The sequence below is a fragment of the Eumetopias jubatus genome, unplaced genomic scaffold, assembly GCF_037043125.1.
Source record: "Eumetopias jubatus isolate StellerSeaLion01/CBP00866 unplaced genomic scaffold, mEumJub1_p1.0 scaffold_13, whole genome shotgun sequence".
NCBI classification, from domain to species: domain Eukaryota; kingdom Metazoa; phylum Chordata; class Mammalia; order Carnivora; family Otariidae; genus Eumetopias; species Eumetopias jubatus.
This window is the reverse complement of record NW_028274819.1, coordinates 100,771,881-100,796,909: the sequence shown is the minus strand read 5'-3', so window position 1 is coordinate 100,796,909 and position 25,029 is coordinate 100,771,881. Positions and strand designations below refer to the sequence as shown.

The 25,029-nt window shown below is 48.0% G+C and overlaps 1 pseudogene; it reads left to right on the top strand.

Annotated features, from left to right (window-relative positions):
- The first annotated feature begins 24,271 nt into the window (after positions 1–24,271).
- Positions 24,272–24,680, top strand: LOC114211422 (small ribosomal subunit protein uS9 pseudogene; annotated as a pseudogene).
- Positions 24,681–25,029: the final 349 nt, after the last annotated feature.

Sequence of the window (25,029 nt, the reverse complement as noted above, 5' to 3'; positions counted from 1 at the left end):
CAATTGACCTTTGATTACTGTTATGGGTTGGATTGTGTCCCCCCAACAAAAAATATATGTCGAAGTCCTAACCCCCAGCACCTTAGTATGTGACCTTATTTGGAATGGGGGTCATTGCTGATGTGATTGGTTAAGATGAAGTCATATAGGAAAACAGTGGGTCCCTAATCCAATATGACTTCCAGCCTTACAAGGAGAGGTGGACACAGGCACGCACAGAGGGAAGACAATGTGAAGACAGAGACACACAGGGCCAAGGCCAAGTGATGATGGAGGCAGAGACTAGAGAGAGGCAGCTGCAGGCCAAGGACACCCAGGGTGGCCATCTACCACCCAAAGCTGGAAGAGGCAAGGAAGGATTCCACCCAGAGTCTCAGAGGGAGCATGGCCCTGCCAACAACTTGATTTTGAACTTCTAGGCTCCAGAACTGCAAGAGAATAAGCGTCCATCATTTTAAGCCACCTGGTGTGTGGTACTTTGTTTCGGGCAGCCCTAAGGAACCCATACAAGTACCAGCTCTTACAACAGGGTCAGAACCAGAGCTAAAACTTCATCAATCTGTGTGGGCGGAGTGGAGGAAGGAAGGAAGGAAGAGACAGGAGGAAGGATAATAAGAAAGAAGAAGATGAAAGTGACTTTTACTCCTGTTTGATCACCTTCTAGACAGTTACCAGGGTTTTTTTTAAGGCTCTGGGTATGGAAAGAGATTTCTTCCAGAGAATATCATAAACATGGGCTTGAAGCATCCTCCTGGAAGAAGTGAGGGAAGCTGAGGAAAACATCTCCTTCAGATCTCCGATTGACAAAATAATACGAGGTTATAAAGCTAGAGTGTCCCTATGGCCTCATAAGCTCGGAGAGAGAATGAAACACAGTTTGAAAAAAAAGTGAAGAGAGGAAGCATTGGGTAATTTCTGTTACGTGTCTTCTGGGCACCAATAGCCTATAAATAGTGCATCTGGTGTGGGAGATGTCTTGTGGGGGAAAGTAAAAACGAGGGTGCCATTCCCAGGCTACGGGCTCTGGACCTTCCGAGAGTTGTCCAGACTGTGGGGTGGGGGGTGGTCTGTGTCGAAGAGCTGGGGGTGGCACCAAGCACCCCGGGAGGGCAGCTGCAGGGCAGGGGTAAGGCAGAGGCCGGGTGGTGGGCTTGCTGGCCTGCCATGCTCCAGGGGAAGAACAAACCCCCTGTCCCAACATTGGTGCTGTAGCCATCGATAATTCTACTCCTGGGAGAGATGGGGATTGAGGTTTCCTATTGCTGCTATAGCAAATTACCACAAATTAGGGGCTTAACACACAATTTATTATCTTACAGTTCTGGAAGTTGGCTCAGAAAGGGTTCCACGGGGCTAAAATCAAGGTGTCAGCAGGGCTGCATTCCCTTCTGGGAGTTCTAGGGGAGAATCCATTCCCTGGCCTTTTGAAGCTTCGAGAAGCTGTACAGTTTCCTTGTCTCCTCTGTCTTCAAAGCAAGCAACATTGGGCTGAGTCCTTATCTGCCGGCTCTCTGGGTCTCCCTCTTCTACCTCCTTCCTCCACCTTTAAGGGCCTTTGCGATTATATTGGGTCCATTTGAATAATCCAAAGTAGTTTCCCTATTTTAAGGTCAGCTGATTAGCAGCCTTAATTCCATGAGCAATCTTCATTCCCCTTTATCATGTAAAGTAACATTGTCACATGTTCCAGGGGTTAGAAAGTGGGTATCTCTGGTGGTGGATGGACATTATTCTCTTTTGTCTCTGATCCCCAAAGATACAGGTCCATCCTACAAGCAAAATACAAATGCATTCACCCTACTCTGGTACCACAATCGATATCAGTCAGTGTTCAGCCAGAGAAGCAGACTCAGCAGGAGGTATATATTAAGAGATAAATTGCAAGGAACCTGCTTACATGATCATGGGGGCGGGCTGGCAAGTCTGGAGTCTGCAGGGCGGGCTGGGACTCTCGGGTATGGACTGAAGCTGCTGTCCATGAGCAAAATTTCCTCTTTTCTCAGGGAGGTCTCAACCCTGCATTCCAGATCTTTCCACAGGATCAAGCCTACCCAGATGATCTAGGGTAATGTCCCTTATTTAAAGGCAACTGACTGTGGATTTTAATCACATCCTCAAAGTATCTTCACAGCAACATCTAGATGAGAGTTCAATGGAATGAGTGGGGGGCTCACACCACACTGATGTTTCAAAGAGACCATCACACAGATAAGGTGGCTCACCAAGGACCGAGTCCTTTGCCACAGCCCCTGTACGTGTTGGAATAGATGACAATTTCTTAGGATGGTTCTCTCCATGGAGTTAAATGGGTCTAAGGAGCCCACGAAGCCAGTTCTGCTCCACTGTTCTCTGAGATTAGCAGCTCCTTAAGAATAAAGGCTAGGAGTGGCGCCTGGGTGGCTCAGTTGTTAAGCATCTGGTGCTATAGCCATTGGCTCAGGTCACGATCCCAGGGTCCTGGGATCGAGCCCCACATCGGGAAGCCTGCTTCTCCCTCTCCCACTCCCCCTGCTTGTGTTCCCTCTCTCACTGTGTCTCTCTCTCTGTCAAATAAATAAATAAAAATCTTAAAAAAAAAAAAGAATAAAGGCTAGGATTTCACATTTATACTTATACCTGCCAGTGCCTAACCCAGTGTTCCTTGTATTGGAGAGACATACTAGGGAAATGATGGTTGGAAGAATTTTGTCTTTGTTGAGTAAATATTCTCTCCTGTGCCTAACCTGCCAAGCCCTTTGGGCAGCCGCCAATTTGACTGCATTTCCAGCTACTAGTTCAAATGTCGGTACAAACTTGCATCCTATCACACTGTTGTACATGGCTAGGTGGCATTGGGGGGAAAATGGGAAATCATCCTAGGGGTGGGAGTGGGGCGGAACACTTGAGTAGATTAGAGGAAGAAGCCATGGCATCTCTTTGTAGAGGCATTTAGAAACAAAAAAGAGCCCAGTGTGCCTGGATCAGGGTGAATATGGACTTGTCTAAAGACAAGTATCCTCGGAACGTCTTGACAGCCTGAGCAATCTCTTGTTCCTGAGAATTCCTGATCCTTGGGAGCTCCACGATGCCCTTGATACCAAGGTCAAAGAGAAGAGTCTAACAAGCCAGGCCTTCGAGAACATTTTACCCTAACGCCTTATTTTACAGAGGCTCAGAGAGGGAGAGTGATTTGCTCAAAGCCACACAGCCAGCTACAGGCAGACAGATCTGGGACTAGAAGCCAGGGTTTGTGATTCTGATGCCCTTTTCAGTTTTCACTATGCTGCTGTGTCAACTTCAGGGATGTCACATACTCTGAACTCAATCTAAGCATCCAGAAGAATTGGACATATTTCTCCAAAGTTCAAATGATACATTCACTGATGGGAAATCAAAAAAGTGACTTAGAGATATCTTTAATATCTGCCCATTAAGTAAGCATGCATTCTAAATAAAAATAGCTGCAACTTAAGAAAGTTTCCCTGTCCATTCTCTTCAACCAAATTACCTCTCTGGGGCAGCTCAGGTCATGATCCTGGGGTCGCGGGATCGAGCCCCACATCAGGCTCCCAGCTCAGTGGGGGGAGTCTGCTCCTCCCCCTGCTCATGCTCATGCTCTCTCCCACTCACTCTCTCTGAAATAAATAAATAAAATCTTTAAAACCAAATTACCTCCCTGAAGTCCATCCAATATGGGAGTTCTGGAGCCCGCACTGTCTTCACAGGATCACTGGATACTTGTGAATCACTGGCTTGAGCAATCTCACGAAAACCAAGCCCAGGTGAAAGCATTTCATTTGCACTTAACTGGATCACTACCCAAAAATAATTCATGGGATGTATCATAATTTATTTTTGTTTCCCACCAACCCTTTAGTGATTTATTCAATGGGGGAAGTTTTCCCTTTGTCCGTAGTTATAATCTTGGTCTTGGGCATGTTCCATAGACTGGTGGCTAGGATGTGCAGAATTCTCAGGTGACCTCCCAGATTGCCACCCCTGGTGCAAACATCCCATATCCCACACACAGAGTGTGGCCAAGACCTGTAAATACACTGAGATAGTCACTCCTTTGAGTACTTTACCCTGCATAAGACTTCTTCCTAGTAGACTGGATGGAGATTCTCCTACTAGGAGCTGAGGATCCCAGGCTGACAGCTAGCAAGAAAATGGGGGCCTCAGTCTGACAACCACAAGGAACTGAATTCTGGCAATAGTTTGCAAGAGGTTCCCAAGCTTCGGATGAGAACAGAGCCCAGCAGATACCTTAATTTCAATGCCTTGTGAGACACTGAGCAGAGAACCCAGCCAAGCAAGGGCCAACTCCTAACCTATGAAAACGGAGATAATAAATGGGTATTGTTTCAAGCCACTGGGTTTGTGGTAACGTTTTCCACAGCAGTAGGCAATTACAGCTGGCCCTTGGACAACACGGGTTTGAACTGCACGGGTCCACTTAAATGCAGATTTTTTTCTATAAATGCAGTACAGTACTGCAAATATATTTTCTCTTCCTTATGGTCTTCTTAATATCATTTTCTTTTCCCTAGCTGACTTTATTGCAAGAATACAGTATAGAATACATATGATGAAGGATAGTTGGAAGGCAAGCAGGGACAAGGGGCACCCCACCCTAAGAGGAAACCTCCCATAAGAGGATTCTTATACCCCCCTGGAAGGAGCCCTCCACCCTTTCCCATGTGACAAAAACCTGATTGGATGACAGGCACAGAGGGGGTTCATCAGATTAAAACAGCCCGCCCACAAGCCCATAAGAACCCCTAGACTTAGAAATTCCGGTGGCAACACTCTTGGGTCCCCTCCCTCCTTGGGAGCTTTGTACACCACTCAATAAACCTTGCTTTGCTGCCCACCGCTCCGTCTGGTCTACCTCTTCATTCTTCAAAGTGGTGTGATCAAGAACCATGGACACCAATGGGGAAGAAAAAAATCCTGTAACACATACAGCATACAAAAATATGTGTTAATTGACTATGTTACTGGTGGGGCTTCCAGTCAACAGTAGGCTATTCTTGGTTAAATTGTGAGGGAGCCAAAAGTTCTATGTGGATTTTCCACTATACAGGAAATCTTCTCTCCAACCCCCATGTTGTTCAAGGGTCAACTGCAATAAAAGAGCTTCCTAGCATTCTTGCTATGAAAGCACAAAGGGAAACTAATATTTATATAAGGCAGTGAGATAAATGGGCAAAGCCACCCAAGGGGGCTCTGACGCCTGGGCCCCAGTCTGCCACTCCCAGAGTTGAGGGCATCCATGTCTAGTCCCGCCAGTCAGGAAGCTCTGTACACAGAATATCCGATCAGCACTTGAAGTTGTAAACACAATCTCCGTTCAGAAATCTGAGCGTCCGTTCAGAAATCTGAATGTTTGGCAACATCCACAACTCTAGGTTTGATTTGCTATCAAGTCTCTTCCCCGCCACCCCCCACCCGCCCATAGGACCCTGCTGCCTCTGGAATGCTTGAGCTGGGAGGGGGAGCAAGCTTCCCACCCACGGTCCTGCAAGGGCATCCCTTGTCAGCTGCTCTGGGTCCTTCTCATCCCAATCAAAGTGCCTCTCCCAGGCCACTGGCCCCCATGGCCACCACACCACCAGGCCCTTCGTGGGAGTGCCCAGCCCATGCTGGAATGTAAGGATTCTGTGGCGGGGGCTCTGCCAGGCCTACACATCTTCAATCTCTGTTCCAACACCACTTAGGTGTGTGGTCCTGGAGATGCAAGTCTACATTCTGGGTGGCCAGGCAATCGCCCCTGTCCTTGAGGACCCGCTCAGGCCTGTGTGGGCTCCTGCCAACCCTGCAGCCTGGGCCCAGCGGGACAGAGTGCTAAGGCCCTTGCCAAGGGAACCCACCTGTTTGAACTTGATAATCAAGTTCCTTCCAATTCTCCCTCCTCCACTCCACCTCAGCCTAGGTTGAAATCTTATCTCTTTTTGGGCTGAGAACGAGACTGTTATTCTCCACAGTCTGGTTCATGATATAAAATCTGTGCTCTGAGCCCTCTGGCTTTGGCTTTTGATATTTAAAGCCAAGCTTTAGAAATTCAAAAATACCCTTTTTTCTCTCAAGCACCTTGCCCTTAGAATTGAAATCCGTGGCTCTCAATACCATTGCCTCTACAATAGATTTACAAAAGGCTACTTAAGAGCTCAAAAGCCAGGAAAGGGACTCTTTGTTCTCGCTGTATGGTCCCTACCCTCAGGGCAATGCAGGAGAAAACCCTGCTGCACAGCACAGGGTAGGGCCAGCAGTGAGAGGGTTAAAACAAGAGCGAGAGCACCAAGTTTAACATCAAAATTTGACTGCGAGGCATTTATAGAATGCTGAGGTGTTTCCCCAAGGCATCATTAGGTGTGGTTTTCAGGACTCATTCCAGCAAAAGTACTAATAAAGACAAACAATAAATATTATAAATATTGACACAAATAGTTGACAGGGAAGTTTATTATGGCCATTTAGGAGCATTTGCTAATTTAAACTTTTTGAAAATAATCTGGGAGTTGCTACAATGTGCACCTTTAAATGAATGCTTATCTTATACCTGAAAGAGTATATAAAAATATAAGAATCCACACATACCTGGACAACTAATTTTTGATAAGGTACAAAGACAAGCCAGTGAATAAAGGATGATCTTTAGAACAAATGGTGCTGGGACAATTAGACATTCATATTTTAAAATATTAACTTTTATCCATGTGTCCCACCATATACAAAAATTAACTCAAAATGAATCATAATCCTAACCATAAAACCTGAAACCATAAAACTTCTAGGAGAAAACATAAATCTTTGGGATCTTAGGTTAGGCAAAGACTTTTTATCAAAATAAGAAATCAAAACAGTAGCATCAAAAACATGATCCATAAAAAAAACTGATAAATTGAACTTCATCACAATTAAAATTTCTGCTCTTTGAAAGACACTGTTGAATGAAAGATACCCCCAGACAGGGAGAAAATCTTGGAATATATGTGACAGAGGTCTTGGAGCCAGTATAAATAAAAAGATTTTAAGATTCAATAATAAAACAAACCACACAATTTTTTTAAAGGAGCAAAAGATCTGAAGACATGAAAAGATGTTCAGCATCCCTATTCATTACAGAAATGCAAATTAAAAGCACAGTGAGAGGCCACTTCACATCTGATAGAAAGATCTACATGAAAAAGGTGGCCACAGGAAGTATGGGTAAGGAGCTCTCATGCACTGCTGGTGGGAATATTGAATGGTACCACCACTTTGGAAAACAGCATGGCAGTTTCTTAAAAAGTTAAACACACACCTAACCATATGGCCTAGCCATTCCTCCCTTAGGTATTTGCCTAAGAAAAATGAAAGCCTATATCCATACAGACTTTTTTTTTAATAAAGTTTTTTTTTTTAATTTATTCATTTGAGAGAGACAGAAAGATAGAGCACAAGCAGGGGGAGCAGCAGAGGGAGAGGGAAAAGCAGGCTCCCTGGTGATCAGGGAGTCCAATGTGGGGCTCAATCCCAGGACCCTGAGATCATGTCCTGAGCTGAAGGCAACACTTAACCATCTGAGCCACCCAGGCACCCCCATACAAAGACTTTTACACAAATGTTCCTAACACTTTATTTATAAGAGCCTGGAAGTGGAGGGCGCCTGGGTGGCTCAGTTGGTTAAGTGACTGCCTTCGGCTCAGGTCATGATCCTGGAGTCCCGGGATCGAGTCCCGCATCGGGCTCCCTGCTCAGCAGGGAGTCTGCTTCTCCCTCTGATCCTCTTCCCTCTCGTGCTCTCTATCTCTCATTCTCTCTCTCTCAAATAAATAAATAAAATCTTTAAAAAAAAAAAAAAAAAGAGCCTGGAAGTGGAAACAATCCAAATGTTCATCAACTGGGGAACTGAATAGACATAGACAGTGGTCCGCCCATACAATGGAATTCTACTCAGTAATAAAAAGGAATGAACTATCAATCCAGTTGACACCATGAATGAATCTCATGTTAAGTGAAGGATGCTAGATAAAAAGGACCACGTGTTACGCTATATGATTCCATGTATATGAAATTATCAAAACGCAAACTGATCTGTAGTAACAGAAAGCAGATCTCTGGGTGCCTATGGGGAGAGCATGCCAGAAGGGATGGGGGCAGCAAGGGGTGGGAGGGATGGATTACAATTCTGGGGGTCATGGATGTGTTTATCATTTTAACTATGGTGACGATTTCACAGGTATATAGATACATCGAAGCTTAACAAATTGTACATTTTAAATATATGTGGTATATCAAAAACTAATGATGTAATATGATTAACATAACAATAATAAATAAATAAATAAATAAATGTGGTATCTCGCATTTCAATTATACCTCAATTATACCTTTTTAATCCTGTTAAAAAGATAGGTTTATAACAACAACGTGTGGTTCTGGGTCTGTCACGGGAATAGACTTCTAACCCAATCCATACATACCTTCCAAAACCTGAGCTTAGTCACATAGATCTCCATACAACTCCACACAGATCTCTCGGATTCCCTGGTTGATCTCATTAAATGTTGTGAGTAAAATGAACATATTTAAATTGGTGCTTACAAGAAAATATATAACAAATTTTTTAAATGTCTTTCCAATAACTATTAAAATCTGAGTTTTGTGGCAGGTACATCAGTAGACGTACCCTCATACCAGGTTTTCAATGATCTGGAGTTGGAGCAGGCGAGAAGGGGAGGGGAGGTTTGGGTGAGAGGTGGGGAGGAATGGGGGTGCGGGGTTGGGACTGGTGGCTGTTGAGGATGAGTATCTTCATCTGAAACACAGAGCCCCAAGGCACTGAGCCAGAGGAGGAGAAAGCAAGAAAGACTGAGAAGGGGCCGGGATGGGGAGAAGACGGGAAGGCAAGAACAGGTTCTTGAGCCCCACAAAGCTGGCAGGAAAAATCCTAATAGCTACAATGTATTGCATGCTGTCTATGTGTTATCTCACTTCATTCTTAAAACCCTATGAGGTGGATACTACAATTAAACTCCTTCAAACACGGAAAACTGGTGTCTGATAGAAAATTTAAATAGCTTGGCTGGGGTTAGAAACCCCAAGAGCCAGGGGAGTTTCCAACTGTGAGCAGTTTGCTATTGCTGCCATAACTAACTATCATGGATTTAGTGGCTTAAAACAACAGAGATTTAACCTTTAATAGTTCTAGAGGTCAGAAACCTGAAATGAGTCCTGCGGAGCTAAAATCAAGATGTGGGCAGGGCTGTGTTCCTTCTGGAGGCTCCAGGGGAGAATCTGTCCCTTGCTGCTTTAAGCTTCTGGAAACTGCCTGCATTGCTTGGCTTGTGGCTGCAGCCCTCTCCAGCCCCCTCTGATTCTCCTGACCCCCTCTTAGGAAGACCCTTGTGATGACACTGAGCCCAGCTGGATAATGCAGGGTAATCTCCCCATCTCAAACGCTTGGTTTAATCACAGCTGCTAAGTCCTTTTTACCATGGATGATAACATTCACAGCTCCTGGGGATCATCTTTGGGGGGCCATGGTTCTGTCGACCCCCGCCCCCCAGGCCTGGCTGATATGAGTCCTTCAGTCAAGATGGAAGGCCTTGGCTGATCAGTCCCCAGTCACCCTTCACCAGCCTTTCCCCACATCCCTTCCCACAGCTGACACTGCAGCCAGAACTCACAAGCTGCCACGTACCGACGAGGCTGCCCACTCCTCCTCAGCCTCCTCCTGGTGACGGCCCTCCACTGCAACACCTCCCTCTTGTCATCGTCAAGACCTATTGAAATCCCAGCTGTCCTCCAAGTGCCAGCTCCCTGGGAAACCTCTCCTAATCTTCAGCTGGGGGTGTTCTCTGCTCTCCACCACTGCCATGGCATTTGGGTTTCACGTTCAGTCCTAGACGGGGACAGCAGGTGTAAGCTCTTTAGGCAAGAATCGTATCTCATTTATCTGCGTAGCTCCCACAGCCTACAACACAGTGCCCTGTACACAGGGGCTTAGCAGGTGTTTATCCTGCACCTGAGTAGATCAATGGATACACACACACGCCAGGACCCAGGTAAAGCATCCTCTGCCTCTTAGCCCCAGAAGGCACTGGTCCCCTCCCAAGGCCCCTGGAGCCCCAGGCCTGCTGTACCTCACTGCCAATGCAGCAGCACTGCCCCAGACCTACGCCTACAGCCAAGCTCAGCAAGTTTGCTCAGAGCTGCTCTAACTTGGAGCTTGGGCTCTAATGAACAGATGGCATAAATAAAGGAAGGGATGGCAAATTCACAGCAGAAAGCAGGTGAGGAGGCATTCAAGGTTGATGGGCTCTAGTCCCTGCATCCACATGGCTGGGAAAAAGCAGGGCAGGGGTGCTCAATTTGGGAATGTGTGGTCTCTGATTCAGCCTCCTGGGTCAGCCCGTTCCTGCCATCTGGGGCCCGGTACATGCCTTTGCACCTGGCACCACCAGCCCCCAGGAGTACGCTCCTGGACACTCACCCAAAACAATTCTCAAAATACCACACTGCTACAAACTTCAAAGTCCATATGCCGAAATCCTAATGCCCAATGTGATGGTTTTAGGAGGCGGGGCCTTTGGAAGTTGCTTAGGTCATGAGGGCGAGCCTACATCAATGGGATTAAGAGCCCCAGACAGCTCCGTCTCCTTCTGCCAAGTGAGGAAACAGCTATCTATGAACCAGACACCAAATCAGCCAGCAACTTGATCTTGGACTTCCCAGCCTCCAGAACTGTGAGAAATACATATTTGTTATGTAAGCCCCCCAGTCTGTGATATCTTTGTGATAGCAACCCTAACAAATTATAACCACACAGAGCTAACATCTTCATTTTACTTTACCTACTGAACCCAAAGCTCAAGGAAGGGAAGGCCCCATTCATTAGTGATACCACCACCATGTTCGTCAACCAACATTTATTGACACATTGGTAAATGGCACCACGTTAGATACTGGCTCACTGACTCCCAATCCCTGCATACACAGGTGCAGACGTGTGTATGTGTTTGTGTGTATGTGTGTGTTGAAACCGCCATGGGGTTGGAAGTAGAGGCCCTCAGTATTCTTCAAGGCAAACCTTGGTTTCCATTTCTTGTTGATTAAATACATTACTTTGCTTATCTACCTACTCTGTGGACGAAGGGGTTTGAGGCCAGAGATTTATCCTTTAAATTAAACAATAATACAATGGATCTTAAACAAAAATGCTTCAAGAGTTCCTCCATAGAATGTATGAGTCCTGGGAGCCAAGGAGTGGGGAATAATTCTGGCCAAATGATTGGCACTTGCCTGACCACTGATGCTTTCTGTCCCCAGCATGGAATATGGATGAGAAATGGATAAGGAAGAAGGAAAAGAAAATCTGACCCTCTTAGATAACTGTCTATCTCCTCATTAATCAGAGTCTCTCAAGTAGTTTGGAATCATGTAAATTTCCACTCCTAGTCACTCTCTACCTAATAGAACTTTAGAAATACATGCTAATAGCAAACAAAGGCAGATTTTGGCATCTCGGGTGTTTGGGACTGGACAGAGCACCGCATCTTTCTCTTGTGATAACAGACAGTGTCCACCGCCCAGCGGATCCGCAGAGCTGTTCACACTTAACAACAGACCACATGGATAGGCAGGTGACGTACTGACCAAATCAAGGGGGCACCATTCACGTTGCGGTCATGCAGAGTGGTATATTCATTGTGATAATTTTCCAGCAGATGGCAGTGACGCGTCTTGAGGAAGGAGCCCTTATTTATAATTTGTACCAAGCACCATCTAAGCTAGAGGCCATGCTGCAATACCCAGAGTGTCTGGTTCACCTACTTGACCTTGGGTGCTTTTCTTTAGAGAAATGGTACAGGGAATACAAAAACAGTCAGAAGGCCAGGCCATCCCAACCTGTGTCTATATGATACATCCACTGTGCCTGTGTGGGGCTTGATTTGAGATAGAGAAGTGGCCTGGACAGACAGAGGCAAAGTGACTAGTTGATGGTGTTCTAACCTCCATCCTGGTTCCTGACCACATCCTGGTGTGGAGGAAAGAGTGGGGAATGAATGTCTTTCTCACTGCTCTGTCCCCACAACCCAGGATAGTGCTGGACACAGAAAGGTGCACAATACAAGTTAGTTAAGGGGAGGGAGGATGGACGGATGGATGGATGGATGGGTGGATGGTTGGGTGGACTCAACAGACACCTGCGGAATGCATGGGCGCGCTCTCCTATTGTTTGGTGCATTTGCTCCAGCTGGTCTTCAGAGAGAGACAGCAAAAGCAATGACCAGAGACTTTTCTGAAGGAAGGCAAAAACCGCCAAAATGAATTCACTTGAAAGATCTCCCACCAGGAAGCAGCCCCTAGAGAGTCCCCTTTCTGGGGGAGCAAACCTCTTCCTTAATCACCACGTGCTGCCGCCCACTGTTATCACTCACTCAGTCCAGCTGTCCGTCCCACCTCTCAGCAAAGCCTATTTACCAAACCCATTTGCAAGTCTAAAATGTAATCACTGGCTTCCTCCTCTGAATGTTAATCTTCCAACAGGCTTTCCATAAGCCAGGTGGGAGCCCCGGGCTGGCTAGCTGGGTGTGGTCCTGCCTCTCCTCCCACATTTCTGCTGCTCAGCACCAGAAAACCACAGACAAGGCAGACATAGCAGTCAGGCAGAAGTCTGGGCTAGGGCCAAAACACCTCTGCTGGGGATTATCAAGGGCAGACTAGCCTTGGACCAATCAGTGGGCTAGGTTTAGGGAGGAAGGCTGGGGGGCCCCAGGTCAGGCCTCAGGTGCGGAGGGCTACATCTTGCTCAGCTTGACATGATGCCTGCCCGCACAGTGACCCCACCGCTGGAGGCAGGTCTGCAGCCCAGGAGACGCCTGGGCTCAGGGCACAGCCTGGCTTACAGAGGTACTTGGTGGATACGTGGTGAGCCGAATGGCTTCGGGCAAAGTTGCTGGGCTGGAAAGCAACTCATTCTTTTGTCCTGGACCAGCCCACTGTTCCTTCCAGTAATAAGTGCTTATGGGACACCTGCCATACGTCGGGCACTGTGCTGGGTGCAGAAAATTACCAAAGAACAAACAGGCATGGCCCTTGCCTCATGGAGTTTGTGGTCAAGTGGGAAATAGAAACAAGAAGTTAAATGCACTGCCAAGTGCCAGATCAAGGGCACCCAACCCGATCCAAAGGATTCCTGGTGGGAGCAGCAATTAAGCCAGGACTTGAGGGACAGAGGATTTAGCAGGCAGGGGCCAAGGCACAAGCCCAGAGCAAGCATCGCACTTTCTAACACGTCATAATTCAGACTGGCTGAATCTGTGAAGGGGAGAGTGGCCAGAAAGGAGGGTGGGGAGCCTGATCTCCAAGAGCCTTCTTTGTCAGCCAGGCATGGAGTCTGTACTTCCAGGGGGTGGGGGGCCAACAGGGAACAACAACAGGATTTCGGGGATGTTTGAGGCCAAAGCAAGTTAGGGATGAGGGCACTGGCAAGGCGGGGACAGCAAGGAATTCTGGTGGCCTGGAAACCATTTCTGAGCATTTATGGAAAATTCTATCCCATTCCTTCCTTACGTGAGAGACACACTTGGGTATAAAAAAGGTTATAAATCACTGTCCCTCATACTCCATACTTCAGAAAGGATTTTCATGTCCATCTCCTCGTGTGATTCTGTAAGAAGGTGGCAAATAAGATCCCCCTTCGTGGTACAGATGAGGAAACTGAGACCCGTAAGGTAAATCAACGCATCTAAAACTGCATAATAAATACGGTTGCATGGAGAGCTTCCTATTTGCCTAACAGAACATTGTCACACAGATTATGGATGACCTTGGGTGGGGCAAGTGGCCAAGTGTCTTTACACCCTATTTCCACCTCAGCATACAAGGAGCAAGTGGCCATGCCAGGAGAAGCCCCCCACGGTTCTAAGAGCTGGCCCGGTGCTCTTGGCATCGCAGGCTGAGCAAAAGAGACCTCAGAAGCCATCCTGCTTGAAGTCTGGGGGAATCGAGCATAACCCCTACAACATACAAAACACCGGGGCCCGATCTGAACAGGTGTGGGCACATCCCATGCCAAGCCATCAGCGCCACATGGACATTGCTGGAAATTCCAACCCCTGCACTAACCCTGCCTCCCAGACCGGAGTCCTATGGCATCCTAAGGTGGTGTAGTTATGGGTCCTCCTCACCAGCTTCTAGAAACTTGGCCTGTCCTGTTTTTAGACACCCTGCTCCCCCTGTTGCACCAAGGGCAAGAGCCAGTTCTCTTGGGCGTGCTGCTTAAGTAGGAAAATAAATAATCCCACTTGGAACAGCAGCGGCAAACAGCCTTCTGTCGGAGGGCCTTTCTGCCCTTCACCCAGTTCCTGGGTATCCTCTCTACTAGAAATGCTTTTCGGGACAAGGGGGAAGAGATAAGGGAGGGGAGGGGAGGGTGGAGATGGACACTATTCTTGAGAGGGTCTTTGTTGCTGTAATTTCCATCTTTCTCCAAGCGCTGAGAGCCCCTGCAGAGCTGGGAGGGCTGCTCAATGCCATGGAGGCTATTGTGATATCAAAGGGAGAGGATTATGGCTCCGGTGGTGTGGGAGGAGTAGAAGTGCCAGCCCTAGCTGGAGACAGCCAAGAGAAGATGACAAGTCACTTAGGCCCCGGGTTGAGAGCCAGTGTCAGACTATGAGATGCAGAGACAGGTCTTGTCAATTCTGAAGGACTGTCAGTGTCACAGGAAACAATACTCTCTCTAACAAGGAGCTGTCCCCCTGAAGTGGGGGAGGCTGAAGAGCAGCAATGGCTGGGGGGGCGAGGGGCAGGATCACACACATGGCAGAAGGCTGGCCTGGTAACAGCAGGTTGGCTAAGGCAGAAAGAAAGGGCCCATCAGAAAGGCCAGAATGAGGCCCACAGGACCTGAGTATTCAGGGCCCAGATGATTTGGATAGACCTGCAACCTAGTAAGGGCTCAAGAAGCAATTGCTAGAGAGGACAGCCACCTCAGAGGTGACTCCCAGGGCCATCAGTTGACCAGGATGTACTGTGAGCTCACCTTGTGCCCAGCACCATGCTAGGCAACTTGTAAGGGCACAGCAAAATGGTAGACATGGCCCTGCCTTCCGGATTGGCTGCAAATACATAGATAAATGGCATATCCAAGCCTGACCTCTCAGGACCCACGGGGAATGGGTGGGCAGGGAGTGGCTAGGCTGGAAGGCACCCCTCAGGAGAAACGGCAGCAGGAAAGAAGAGCAGAGGGCTAGGTGATTCCAGGGAAACCAACTATAAATTCTCTGGGCCTCAGTGTCCTCACCTGTACAACGGAGCACCTCGCACTCTGGGCTCTCTAGGGTGCCACCCCAAAGGCACTCTCCCCAGCTTCCCACCAGGGTCTAGCTTCTCATCCTCCTGCAGCAGCAGGGAACCGTCCCTGGCATCCCTATCTCTCAGAATGGAACTAACGTGGGCCATGATTTATTACCAAGCAGAAGGAGAAAGCAAGCCACGTCGGTATCTTTGAGGCAGCTGGTGACATCTTCCCCGAGCACCCCCACCACTATCCCACCCCACCACACCCACAATAAATCCGGGAGACACATTTTCCAGGCTCTCCCCTGACACATCTAATGGATGTCAGATGGGAGCGTCCGCATAGCAAATAGGAATCTAATCTATCCCCTCGTTCAGCCAAATGGAAACAGCAGGATATCCATGGCTGAGCCTCTAGCTTCTGGCGGGGGACACGTAAAAGGAAAATGGAAACAGATTACAGTCAGTCTGATATCCAAATAACAAATAGGTATCCCAGAGAGAAATTTGTTTTATTGATGTTTGGGAAGAGATCCACTGATTTCCTTGTCTGCTCTGCCTTGCCACTTTAATTGAGGAAGGTGCTAGTTAAAAGCCAAAGGAAAACGAAAATGAAAGAAGGTGCTTAATGTCTGGCAGGCATCTGTTCTCATGTACACACATCCATGCACGCACATACACATACACCCGCACGGCTCTCTGGAATAAATGCTCGCAACAACCCAAAGTGTCAGTTGGAACCGGCCACTGATTGGCCACAGTTCATTCTCCCAGGGGTTGACAGGTGTTCTGGGCTTCAAGGCAGATGGATTGCGCAGGAAGGAATCGGCCAATGGGCCTGGCGCCAGGGTGTTGGGGCCTGGGGATGTCGACTCCCCGGGGAGTTGCTGAGACTGGCCTGGGATTCAGGCAGAGAAAGGGGGTGGTCCCCCGGAGGCCACAGAGGGCCAGTGGGATCTCACCAACAACCCTCACAAAAATCTCAGCTCTGGACCTCCCAAAATTGGAAGGGAAAATGAAGCCAAATAGTGAAAAGAAGGTAATCAGCTCAAAGGAAAGAAGCAACAGTGTAAGAAAGACAAAAAGTGGGTAAAGCCTTAGTACCATGCCAGCCTGGATGTTTCCTTAGCATCGGGGCCACGGTCTACCTCCGAAGATGCCAGGTAGGAGGGGAGATGTTTGTGATGCTATAAATATAGTTTATAGGCTTTGGTTAATCTTTATGACAGACCCAATAAATAATTTACTGGTCAGTGAAAGATCAAAGACACTGCAAGAGCTGCAGCCTGAAACATCAAAACTTCTACTGTTTCTATGGAAGCTCTATCAACCATGCAAATTTACTCCTCGATGGGCTAAGTTTATGGCTCTGTGCCCTGGTCCCCAAAAGATGAAATTTTCAAGAAAACAGAATAAGCCAACACCGGGGCCAACAAACAAAGGAACAGACATAAATTATCACAGAGCTGGGGTAACAATGCAGCTGACCCCACGGGGTTAGTCATTGTAGTTATGGGAAGTTGCACTGACCCAGTCCCACTGGACCTCTTCCCTGCCCCCAGAGAATCTCAGAGGGGATGCACATACTTATAAAAGCCAGCAAAATTATGTGATTAACCTTCTGAGAAATCATTGCAGAGAAACTGAAGATCTGAGTGAGTGGAGAGTGAATGGCCCTAAATCCAGTTAAGGCCACACGGGTATTTTACCAGGAGGACTGGCTGTGCTCGTCGTTAAGGTCAGGGAATCTCTGGGGGGTAAAGACCGTAATAATAGGAGAAGGTGCTAGGCTTGGATCCTGGAAAAGGAAGCCGAAAGTAGGCCCTGCCCACTCTCTTCCCACCCAGCTCTAACCTTGTGTTCAGGCCACGTGTCCCAGCTCTGTCTCCTTCCACCCGCCCCCCCCCCCGCCCGACTCCGCCGAATGCAACACAGCTCCTCCTTGGCCATCATGGGCCTCGGGATGTGCACACTGGCAATGGGCCTGGGGTAGATGCCCTGGGAGCCAGCTTGGGGCTGTTTGGACAGGGAATTGCCAGGTCCCAGGTGAGGGGAGGGCCAGAGCAAAGCCCTCTGAAGCAGAAGCTCAGGGCAAGGGCTTTGTTCCCTAGGTCTGCAGTGGTAGTAGCCTGAGGAACAAGTGTTGTTGGGGTCTTTCCTGCACTGGCTAGAAGGGAGAGACACAGACCCACCCGAGCATTCCAGGTTCTGAAGAGCAGGTTGCAGCAGTGATGAAGGGTCATTGGTTCATCGGGCCTCACTGTTCACAGGCTTCCACAAGCCCCCAGTCCATGTGCCTTTGGGCTGTTGGGTCATTTCTCTATTGTTCTGGAACAAGGAGAAGCTCCAAAGAGCAGATAGAAGTCTCTGTCCACTGCCAGAAACAGCCCCTTTTCAATCACTCCACTGCAATTCTTCTTCCTCAGTCTCTTTATGAGTTAGCGTGCATCAACCGCCCTTGAGCCCAGTGGCCTCTGAGCACCCTTGTCCCTGTTGCCCTACCGTTTTCACAGGGCCACCGCGGGCATTGGGGGCGGGAGGAGTCTTTGCTGTAGGGGACCGTCGTGCTCACCGCAGTGTTTAGCATCCCCGGTGCCGACCCACTGAGGCAGACCCAAAAGCTGTCCTTGTCGAGGACACAACCAACGTCCCCACGGTTCTAAGCCCCGCCTCTCCGGTGTGCAGTGCAACCACCCCCGTCAGAACCACTGCTCCAACTGCCACGAGAGAAGGAAAACATGGAGCCAGACACGAAGGATGGGCCAACTGGGGGACTTGGACTTGGGAATGGACCGACACCACAGATCAGACAGAAACGGGGACGGATAAATGATCAGGGAGGGGGCGGCCCGGACAATTTGCAATCAACCTCACACATGCTTGCAGGTTGATACAATCAGCAAATCGGCATTTTATTTTCTTTTAATGGGAGAGAGAGGTGAAGACACGTTTGAACCTGGCTGCCACCTTGAAAGAGACAATCAGCCATTGCTCCGTCTCCCAAGGCTCCCCCTAGAATCCCTTTGGGATGTGGAAACCTGATGAGATTAAACAAATAGAGCTGCCTCCGCTCCCTTTACTCAGTCCCAGCCCGCCCTTCTCCCACCTCACAGGCTGTCCTATCCCTAATGGAAGCCAAGTGCTGATGAATTGGTGGCGGGTTGCTTTGCTGTCTTCCTAAGTGGCTTCCCCCCACTTAGGGTAGGAGGCGGCTCTGGCAGGGTCAGCGAGAATGTCAGACTGTAAACGAGCTGGCCTGCAGCTACATTCATTAGAGCAACTCGGTGCCACTCAGGCCCAGACAGCAGCCAGGGCTGGAATGAGTCAGAACGGAGGGTCTCCGGGCCTCCACTCCCCCCTCCCCTGCCTGGCAGCACTCTGCCCATTTCCCCTGCCCTCCCCGTACTCAGCTTCAGGTAGAGTCCTGCTCAAGGGGAGGGCTGAGGCAGGAGCACCTCAGGGTCCCAGGCAGGAGGACTCTTTCCTTCCACCGTAGGGAGGGGATAGAGGATTGCAGAAGAAGGTCCAACTATCCTCTGCTTTGCCAGCTTTGTCTTTTTATAGCATGAACCCACCATGGTCCTTGTATTACAGGCCCTTTCCCTGTTTCCCTGCATCCCTGCACACATCTGATCCAGGCAGCTGGCTGAGCTGGCCATGGGCCAAGAATTCCCAAAAGGATGCTAAGAGGACGCCCATGGGGCATGTGACCAGCACCCACGCCATCTGGGTCCTTTCCCTCACTGTCATCTAAAATTGAGGGAGAAGGAGCTTGCTTCTGTGGGGACCATGGGAGACCAGCTCTGCTTCCACAGCTTGTCTCTGTTCTTCTCTGCTCTGAAACAAATCACTTGTGACATTGTGCGCCTGCTCCTGAGACTGCAGCCAGTACTTCACAGAAGCCTCTGGAGCAGTAGGGTATGAACCAATACCAGTATATGGCACAGACATTGATAATTATTCTCCTTACTATTTACTGAGCACCCACCAGCATGCCTTAGCCTCTGTGCCAAGCTCTTCAGTTATATTATCTTACTTGATCCTAATAGCAATCCCTCCAGTTAGGTATTATGATTATCCCACATTTCTAAAGCGAAGGCAACTGAGGCTCAGAGAGGCTAAATAACTTGCCAAGGGTCACCTCTGCGCGATGCTCTACTCCGTGGCGTGCAGTCCCCTAGAACAGAGACATCACAAATACTTGCCAAGTGAAAGAGTGAATTAAACGCTCAGCTTTGTCTTCGGTGATGCAACTTTCTAACCGCACCCTGCAGCCAAACCCAGCCTGCCAAACTATTTTGTTTGTCCAATAAATACTTATTGAGCACTTACTCAATTGTGTTCACTGCTGTGAGGGGGTACAAAGAAGCAGCCACTGGAAAAGTTAATGGAAACATTCAACTAATAAAAAGTTAGCAACATTTAGCATTAACTTGAATTAATTTCAAGGTTATCTGTTTCCCCTTTTAGCTAATTAAACGTTAGTGAAATGGTGCATAACTGGTTGACTACAGAGTAATGTAGCAAAAAGAACACTGGCTTCGAAGTCAGGGGTCCTGGGTTCCAAAACCTCACTAGTTCCTCAGCACGCGAACACAGGCAAAACCCTTGACCTCTGTGAGCCTCTGCCATTGTTACTAATCTGAGTCTGAGTGTAGCTCAGCCCCATCAAGTGTGGTCACAGCCATTTGGAGAGAAAATGTACAGCAGCAAGATTTATAAATCTTAAAGCTCCAGAAACATGGGAGATGGTATTCTTTCTCTCTCTCTCTCTTTTTTTTTTTTTGAAGGTTGAAAATTAGTCCGTTGACAGTGTTTAAATTTTTTTTTGAAAGCAATAATGGGCAATTTGTCCATAAGCTCATAAATTTACTTGAAACTTTCCCTGAAAACAATTTGTTCTTTCCACATAATTTGCCGAGTGACAATATAACAATGTTGCTAGACTACCATGTCAAGGACTTTTTAATTTGGTGATAGCAGAGAAGGAAAACCATAATTAAAATAAGGCAGGACACTGACATGGTTTAGTGCCAATAACCTGGTCGTCGGGCTTGCTTCTCATTTTCCACAGCGTTCACACTGGGGGTGTTGCATAGAAGTGGGGCGCCTCTCTTTTAGTCCAGCAGGACTCCAGTTTTCCCCAAAGGCAAGGATGGTGTCTCCATGACCTTCTTTCTCAGCATGGCCTCAGCACACACCCCACTGGAAGGAAACTGTGTGTTTATTGCCTAGACCTCAATTATAAAGGAAGCTTGAATGAGGGTCACGTTCAACAGAAAATGCTAAAAATTTCACGTTTAGATTTGAGTTTGGGTTGAGGGATCCTCTGGGGGAAAGAAGCAAAGAAAGGAGGCTGATGTCTTTGGGGTGAGGTGGTTTTGGCAGGTGAGCTGAGCCTGTCACATCACCATTGGCCATTGCGATGCCAAACAGATGATACTCAATGAGTATACTGCCTTTGTCCAATGCTATGCTCAGGTCATCTAATTCTCCCAGCAAGTATAAAGTACAATGAGTGGTCCTGCTTTACAGATGAGGACGCAAAGTCCCAGCAAGGTCATGAAACGACCCCAGCCTCCACCACCCTGTCCTCACAAAACAAAACCCGCAGCTTAGAAATGGGCAGCTGACTCTGAAGCCCCGGGTTCCTGACCCGTGTCCTCTGCCACTGGATGCAGCAAGCGGCGCAAAAGTCATCTTGCTCTCTACTCAAAATGAGATCATTCTCCAACTTTCCAAAAAGGAGAGAGCCCGAGAGAACAATGATTTTTTCTTTTCATTCAGTAAGTCCGGATTTGTGCCGAGAATGACGAGGCTGAGCAGCACTTGGCTTCTGGCCAGTGTGGTTGTCTTTCCACAGACTGTGACTGATCCAAGCTGGGACATTGCTGACTTAATTTCGCAAACCTATAAATGTACTAGATACAAGGTGGGTGCCGGCGCTGCTGTGCAGACTAGCAAGAGGTGTTTCTTGATCAGGAATGTCTATCCCTCCCAGTCATGAACAGAGTGCAATGTGGGAGTTGAAAGCAGGAGAAATTACTTGGCCTGTTATCAAATATTTTTAACAGCAACATCCTTCAATTTCTCTCCCTTGGCTTGACCTAACCACAGGAGGAGATGGATGCCTGGCAAGCCATGAATCTTGCTCAGGAAGTCACTCTCTCCAGCTGTAAGTGGAGCCATGTGAATCAGGAGCCTGGTCTGGTGACTGGCAATCATGAGGACACTGCAACAGAATGTGTGTGCACATTCAGACACACACGCCAGCAGTCCAATCGGCACTAGGGCCCCAGGGCATGCGTGTTTCCTCATTGACCCAGTCTCAGTGGCAGACTTAAACCCTCAAACTCTCAAACAACGTATTCAGAAGGAAAAAAAAAAAAAAAAACTATTCCACACGGAGGATGTGGAATGAATGAATGAATGTTTATCATTTGGAAACTCTAAAAAAAAAAAAATCTAGTTCTCAAAACGTTTCAAGTCTCTAGCACACTTTTAAGCAACTTCGAGTTAAGTCTTTTTAAATCGTTCAACTCAAATGTTGACCCTTATTTAACTACAATGATGTCATGGATAAGACATGAACCTTTTAGCTTGTTAGTAACTGGTTTATTCATACCCTCCCACTTGTGAAATATTGCCTCTGCCCACAAGGAGGTCGGGTGTAGTAGGAATGAAGAGACATGTACCTTAAATAAGCTCAATTCAAGGTACCAGGTGATCAGTGACAAGTGTAGTGTTAAAAAGGAAAGGGAGCATTTGCTTCTTGGTGGGCAATCAGAGGAGACTTCCTGGAGGAGTCTCCTAGGAGAGGAAGTTGAAGAACAAGCAGGACTTTACTAGGTAGATTTGGAGGGAACAGTGTGGAAAGGAGAAAGACTCAGAATATGGGTTAATGGAATGAAAAGTGGGCCAGTTTAACTTGAGCACGAAGTTTATGTAGGGTGATGAGTGGGAGCTAGAATTGGGGATGTAAATTGGGACCAGATTATGCTGAGTTTTGAATGTCAAGGTAAGGCTTCTGGGGTTTATTTGGGACACAATGGGGAGCTGTTGAAGGTTATTGAGCAGGGAAGACAAATGATCAAATTACTTTGTTCCCATTCCCTGTTTTCTGAGGTCATATCATCCTTTCTGGCAGATACTATGCGCAGCCTTAGAAGGAAGCCAAACTACTCTCCCAGGCAGCGGCTAACCTGGCGGTGCTTCCTGCCTGCTCTCCATGCCCAGAAAGCTCTTGAACAAGTCCCCTTTCTGGGCATGCAGCCTGGGTCAGCTTCCCTGAGCTCCTCTCTCTAACTCCTGCTTTATGGAACACACTCCACATTTCTTAAATGAGGCTCCAGATTCTTCTGTAGCCATGATTCAGTAACAGCAAACCTTTCTCTATTCCCAGAAAAATAAGTTAATTGATGATTGCCTTAATTATAAATTTTTCAACTACAAATTTATTTTTAAATGTTGGCCCCTGCTACAGTTTGCCTTTAATAGAATCTTGTATGCGGCGCTCCTGGATTTCGCACAAAATTATATTTTTAATTAGCCTGGGCTTTGAAGTTGGGCCCATCGGGATCAGAATCCTTGGTCTACCACGTACTAGCTCTGTGACCTTCAGGAAATCGATTGCCATTTCTGGGCCTCGATACACTCATCTGCAAAATGTGGACCATTATGCCATTCCCACCCGGGTAATAGAAGAACTAAATGAAACTAAACACATGTGGAGTGCCTAGCCAAGCAGCAGGCACTTTGAAGGACTCAACGAGTACCCTATCTCCCATTCCCTTTCTGATCCCTTCCCCTTCCCCTGCCCTTGGGGGCGAGAAGTGTGCTTTATACCAAGGTTAGAGGTATCAGCCTTTTGAGATGTTCTTCAGAGAGAGAGGCAATGCTGGAGTGTGGACCCAGCATGAACCGTAGGTGCGGGACAGACCTGGGTTCAAAGTCTGGCAGTTCTCCCCAGCAGTGTGACTTGGGTAAAGACCTGATCCTCTCCAGACTTCAGTCTCCTCCTATGAGAAATACCACCTGCCATGTGCAATCACTGTGATGACCCCTGAATGGACACAGGCAGTGCTCCTTAGCACCAGGCGTCTCGCTTAGCAGGGCTCAACACATGTTAGCATCGGAAGCTTCCAGCAGGCAGCCTCCACAAGTTTGAGGACCACTGGGCTTAGTTAGACCTTTCTCCTCTCCAACCCACCTTCGCCGTTCCCCTTTCTTCTCTTTTTGTCAAGATTTTCCATCCTCTGGCATGCACCCTTCCTCCTAGGATAGGTGAACAGGTTCAATGAGCACATGCAGGGAAGACACTTACCGCTCGAGGCTGAGCCACACCAACTGTCCATGGTGTGCCAAGCATCTTTCTTCTGACCACAGCCGGCTTCATCAGCTCTACCATTACAACCTCTTCTGGGGCATCTTGGGGCCTTCTCCAAATTCACACTCAAAGCCCACAGCAGGACCAGTCCTCTTATCTGCAACAACCACAAAACCCAGGGTCCTTGTAAAGCACAACTGGTGAAGGGGGCTCATTTCCTGGGGGAAACCAGAGGGGTCAGCAGACAGGACAGAGGAAAGCCAGGCCCATGGGCCCAGCAAAGGGAGCCGAGCGAATGATTCCCTACCCACTCTTTGTCCATTTTGCTTAAACCAAAGCTCATAGCCACCTCTCTCCCTTAATCAAAGCAATTGTTATTTCTGCTAACTTGCCCTGTAGACATTAATTAACTCTCTACCAAGCATGGCCAGATCCCACAGAAGTCAGTGCCCCGCGAGAAAGAGAGGTCCCCAAGTAGCACCACTCCATGCATCGTGGAGGAGTAGCTGTTTATCCTCTGCCCCCACGTCCCCTGCCAGCCTGGGAGAGCTGGGGACTTTGGCTCAGAAACTCAGCCTCCACGAAGGGCATTATCCCGTCTCCCTAAAAAAACAGAGAAATGCCTTTGCCGAGGGAAGGATCAAAGTATGAAAATAATCCACGTTCATAGCCATGCTGTCCAAGGGTCTTCTGTTGTCCGGGCAGGTCTTTGGATGCAAGAAGACCACCACAGCCTCAGAAAAGTGAATGGGCGGCCCCTCAAGATGATCGAACCACACACGCAGCAACAGAAGCTACCGGAACCTGCCTCTGGGCAAGGAGTGAGTTGCCTGGGTGGACTTCTGGGTCCATGTGAAGGGTGGTGGTCACGTGGCCCAGATTTATGCAATCCGCTAGTCCATCTCCAAAGTCCTGGTGGCCTGTTACCAGAAATACGTGATCTCCTAAGAAGGAGATCAAAGACATCCTCATCCAGTACAAGCAGACCCTGCTGGTAGCTCCACCGGGTAGCCCCCACCGCAAATCCAAAACAATTGGTGGTCCTGGGGCCCAGGCTCACTACCAGAAATCCTACCAATAAGCCCATCAGGGGGATCAGGGTTCATCTTTATAATAAACAATTTTGGGGGACGCCTGGGTGGCTCAGTCGGTGAAGCATCTGCCTTCGGCTCAGGTCATGATCTCAGGGTCCTGGGATGGAACCCTGAGTTGGGCTCCCTGCTCAGCAGGGAGCCTGCTTCTCCCTCGCCTTCTGCTCGTGCTCTCTGTCACTATCTCTGTCTCTCTCAAATAAATAAATAATATTTTTTAAAAAATTAAAAATATATGTTAAACAATTGTCACAGGACTTAAAAAAATAATGGTTGAAAAGAATCACTTCTGGTTTTATTTGTTTTGCTGTTTACCACTCATTGACCCCTCACCTCTTA